Here is a 5,348-nt window from a genome sequence, read left to right as displayed (position 1 = left end):
ACAGTGAGGAGGGCTGTTGTCGGCTGCAGAGGGACTTAGATATGATGCAGAGCTGGGCTGAGGAGTGGCAGATGGAGTTCAACCCTGCCAAGTGTGAGGTTGTCCATTTCGGAAGAACAAATAAGAATGCGGAATACAGGGTTAATGGTAGGGTTCTTGGTCAGGTGGAGGAACAGAGGGATCTTGGGGTCTATGTACATAGATCTTTGAAGGTTGCCACTCAGGTGGATAGAGTTTGTAAGAAGGCCTATGGAGTATTATCGTTCATTAGCAGAGGGATTGAATTAAAGAGTCGTGAGGTGATGTTGCAGCTGTACAGGACTTTGGTTAGGCCACATTTGGAGTACTGTGTGCAGTTCTGGTCGCCTCACTTTAGGAAAGATGTGGAAGCTTTGGAGAGGGTGCAGAGAAGATTTACCAGGATGTTGCCTGGAATGGAGAGTAGGTCGTACGAGGATAGGTTGAGAGTTCTCGGCCTTTTCTCGTTGGAACGGCGAAGGATGAGGGGTGACTTGATAGAGGTTTATAAGATGATCAGAGGAATAGATAGAGTAGACAGTCAGAAACTTTTTCCCCGGGTACAACAGAGTGTTACAAGGGGACATAAATTTAAGGTGAAGGGTGGAAGGTATAGGGGAGATGTCAGGGGTGGGTTCTTTACCCAGAGAGTGGTGGGGGCATGGAATGCGCTGCCCGAGGGAGTGGTAGAGTCAGAATCATTGGCGACCTTTAAGTGGCATTTGGATAGGTACATGGATGGGTGCTTAATCTAGGATAGAAGTGCGGCACAACATCGTGGGCCGAAGGGCCTGTTCTGTGCTGTATTGTTCTATGTTCTATGTTCTATGTTCTATAGGGAAAGTAAGACTGTTGAAAATGTTTACTTAGTTTGTAATCAACTCTCTTCACTTCTAGGCCAGTGTGCATGTTTGGACTGCAATGTCCTTAAGAAGACCAAACTGTCCCCATAACCCAAGGGAACACTGGTCCAGAAGCAAAAAGTTGTTAAATCATTAATAACCAGACATAAATTACTATTGACTGAATGGTCGAAGGGCAACAGCTAGAAGATTTATTTGTCCTCCCAGACTCATAACAGGGCTCAAAAAGAAGAAAGATTGTCTCTTCAGGTTCCCTAGAGTTAGAAATAATCACACTTTAGATTCAAGAGCTGGGACTTCAGTGAGTGTATTTCCTGCTGCTCTATATGTGGTCGGTGGACTGAAAGACTAATACATTGTTACTCAGCACATGACTGCAATGCGATAGTGAATGTGACACCACAAAGTGAACCTTTATGTAGAAAGAATTCACAGCCACTGCCTAAATTTAGCTCCCTGTACCTATACTTTGCTAACTGCACGATTAAAATATGCAATAATTTATCGCATTCGTAGATGTTCTTTGAGGTTCAAAAGCATTTTTAAAAAGGTAAACAATTAAAATGCACGCTGCATCAAAGAGAGGAAAGGGCTAACACACCAATGGACTTTGGCTTTTTATTGTGTGCTTGTTTTCGGCTCAGTCTCACCTTTCATGAAATTATTTAAAATCAAGATCATTAATTCAGAACATCCTCCGTTCAAGTAGTTCCTCATCTGTCTTTGTGTTGCCTGTGAAATCCAGTAGGTCCCAGGTTTGAAGGTAAACTCATTGCTTCATGATGGACTACATAACCAACTGGGTTTATTCTGTTACAAAAGATCTCCATTCAAAACTAACAGCATAGTTGGAATTAGATTTCTAGTGGCAGGTAAGAAAAAATCGTGTGAGAATGCAGTGAACTCTGTACTCACTTCTTTGATTCATATAGTTAAAATATCAGTAACACTGTTAAGATAAATTATTTTCAGTTTCAAAGGCAAAATTGTACCAGCTTCCATAATGCTAGAAATTGACCGCAAATGAAATGGTTAAAAAGTAATGATTTTCAACTTGCTATGCTCAGGAAAGCAACAAGATTGGTTACCTGAAAGTTGTTTGCTAGTTATTTTGTCATTAATTAAAATTACAGTTACTTTTTGTTAACACTTTAGAGTCAATCCATACATCAGTGAGAAAGGGTCTGAGGAAGGGTCACTTGACCTGAAAAGTTAACTCTGATTTCTCTCCACAAATGCTGCCAGACCTGCTGAGCTTTTCCAGCAATTTCTGTTTTTGTTTCTGATTTACAACATCCGCAGTTCTTTCAGTTTCTATATATCAGTGAGTTTACCAATCAGTTTGCATTGTTCTTAGGTTAACTTATATTGCATGTTTTATAGCTTAGACTATGTACCAGCTTGCCTATAACTATACATAACTGAAAATATTTGCTCTCAGAAGCTAAGCAGACTCAGGCCTTGTTAGTATTTGGATCTGAGAATGCCAGGTAATACAGGGCTCTTGTAGTGTCCCTACCCCTGGGCTAAGAAACCTACATTCAAGTCTCACCTGTCCCAGAGATGTCTTATAGCATCTTTGAACAGGTTGCTTAGAAATTGTTTGACCTCTGTGTACACCCAAATGTATCAGCAAATGCTGCTAGTTAGCTTTTCCTGTTGGTTAAAGTATACAACAGTAAGGGCTGCTATTTAGGTTTTGTCTATGAATTTAGAATTTGCTTGTTAATTGAGATGAATGTGCACATTTCAACAAGTGCAGTGCTATTTCCAACACAATGCGGGCATGCAGGACATCAGCACATATTGACAAGGTGTAAGGAAATGCATAAATTGCAGGGAATATCATGAAATATGCAATTGACTAAGGCACAATCTTCAATATGGATTCAAGCCAGTTGATGAGAGAGAAAAGTAAAATATCTTCCTTTGTGGATAGAGCTTATTGATTACTCAGTCTTCCAGGTCCTTTCAACCACTCCCCCAGTGTTACAGATGCTCTCTATGATATGAGAATTAATAGCCACTGCCTGTATCCTCTTCACCTTAAATAAAGATATTAACACATTTAACAATGCAATTAACCAGACATTAGCAACAACGACGGCTGTGAGGAATATAAATAGCGCCCATATGCATTGGAATGGAATTACATTAGTGACAGAACACAAAGCGTTGCCATGGCTAATATGACAGAGTTTTGGAGTCAGCTGGCTGGGCAGGTGTTAGCAATATGAAGCTAAACATGAGTCTAAATATTTGACCTACTTGTAATAATAGAAATTGTGGCAAATATTCATAGGTTAAGATCAGATTCTTTGAAATGACGTGACATTCCAAAATTCTTCCTTGATGGTAAATGGAGACACAAAGTACATATTTAATGATCTTAAGGGTAATTGTGATGGTTGATGGCCTAACAGAAAAAGCTGAGGGGTGATGTGGTGGAGTTGATTAAGAAAGAAAAACTATAGCCACATTACCTTACATCAAAGACATATCAGAAATGAGTTCCAGACTACTCAGACTCCTTGGCATCATGGTAGCCCACAAACCTACCAACACACTTAAACAGTGACTATTGAACCATTAGGTACCACCAGCAAAACTAATGTCATTTCCAAGATACCTTGCAAGAACTATAAAAAACACTAAATTGGACAAACTAGCAGGAAAGTTGCCACCAGGATACATGAACACCAGTTTGCCACCAAAAGACATGACCCACTATCACTGTTTCTATACATACTGACAAAGAAGAACACCGCTTTGACTGGGACAACACACACATCCTAGAACAGGCAAAATAAAGGCACGCACGAGAATTCTTAGAGGCATGGCATTCAAACTAGAACTCCATCAATAAACACATCCATTTAGATCCTATCTACTTTCCCTCGCTTCGGCAGCACATATACTAGAGTTGAAATGATACAGAACAGATTAGCGTGTCCCCTGTGCAAGGATGACACGCAAATTTGTGAAGTGCCCTATATTTCCACCACGATGGCTCAGTGGTTAGCACTGCTGCCTCACAGCACCAGGGACCCAGGTTCAATTCCAGCCTTGGGTGACTGTTTGAGTGGGGTTTGCACATTTTCCCCATGTTTGTGTGGGTTTCCTCCGGGTGCTCTGGTTTCCTCCCACAGTCCAAAGATGTGCTGGTCAGGTGAATTGGCCATACTAAATTGGTCATAGTGCTAGGTGCATTAGTCAGAGGGAAATGGGTCTGGGTGGGTTACTCTTCAGAAGGTCAGTGTGGACTTGTTAGGCCGAAGGGCCTGTTTCCACACTGTAGGGAATCTAATCTAAAGTCTAATCAAAAAGAACTGAAAGTGACATCACCCACCTTAAGAAACCAAGACCTAAAAACAGATTGGCAGGACATCCCACTAGCACTTCATCAGAGACTCTCACTGATTATGCTACCTAGTATGGATGAAGAAATGCCTGAAAACAAACCTTCCAGCTCAGCGAGCTAACTTACATACTTATCATCAACCTGAGCTGCAAATCTTCTCAAAAAATTGCTAAAATGTTTCTACTTGTGGAGTAGACCAAATCTAAGTGTCATAACTACAATCACTGAAACACCTAACAGGAATTAGAATTAACCTCTTTACCCAGAAAGTGGTTAGAAGGTGGAACTTGTGACTGACCAAAATCGCTGATACAAAATATCTGTTCAATTCACTTGCCATTTTGTTATCCTCTGTTACTAATTAGGAGACTGTGAGGACTGCAGATACTGGAGATCAGAGTCGAGAGTGTTGTGCTGGAAAAGCACAGCAAGTCAGGCAGCTTCCGTGGAGCAGGAGAATCAACGTTTCGGGCATAAGCCTTTCATCAGGACTGAGGCTTGTGAGTCGCTAACCACCCCAGCTCACAAGCCTCTTTCCTGATGAAGGGCTTATGCCCGATACATCGATTCTTCTGCTCCTTGGATGCTGCATGACCCCCTGCGCTTTTCACTCTCAATTCTGTTACTAATTTTCCATTTTCTATGGGCCAACACTATGGCTCAGTGGGTTAGCACTGCTGCCTCGTGGCGCCAGAGACCTGGGTTCAATTCTTGCCTTGAGTTGCTGTCTGTGTGGAGTTTTCACATTCTCCCTGTGTTTGCAAGGGTTTCCTCCCACAATCCAAAGATGTGCAGGTCAGGTGAATTGGCTGTGCTAAATTGCCCATAGTGTTATAGTCCATGGTCAGGGGTAAATGTAGGGAAATGGGTCTGGGTGGGTTACTCTTTGGAGGGTCAGCGTGGACTTGTTGGGCCAAATGGCCTGTTTCCACACTGTAGGGATTGTAATCATCAACACCTATGTGTTAATTCTTTCCTTTTTTAAGTACCTGAAAATACTTTACCAGTCAGTTTTCTTACATTTGGCTAACTTTCTCTCATACTGTAATTTCTCCCTTTTTTTAATTCTCCTTGGGGTATCACAGTGGCTCAGTGGTTAGCACTGC

At 41.6% G+C, this 5,348-nt stretch overlaps 1 non-coding gene across 1 annotated transcript; it reads left to right on the top strand.

Annotated features, from left to right (window-relative positions):
• The first annotated feature begins 3,778 nt into the window (after positions 1–3,778).
• Positions 3,779–3,881, top strand: LOC140479221 (U6 spliceosomal RNA). The gene has a single exon (XR_011960998.1). It is a non-coding gene; the product is annotated as a U6 spliceosomal RNA (small nuclear RNA).
• The last annotated feature ends 1,467 nt before the right edge of the window (positions 3,882–5,348 follow it).

The sequence above is a fragment of the Chiloscyllium punctatum genome, chromosome 6 (assembly GCF_047496795.1).
Source record: "Chiloscyllium punctatum isolate Juve2018m chromosome 6, sChiPun1.3, whole genome shotgun sequence".
Lineage (NCBI taxonomy): Eukaryota > Metazoa > Chordata > Chondrichthyes > Orectolobiformes > Hemiscylliidae > Chiloscyllium > Chiloscyllium punctatum.
This window is presented reverse-complemented; position numbering and strand designations above follow the sequence as displayed.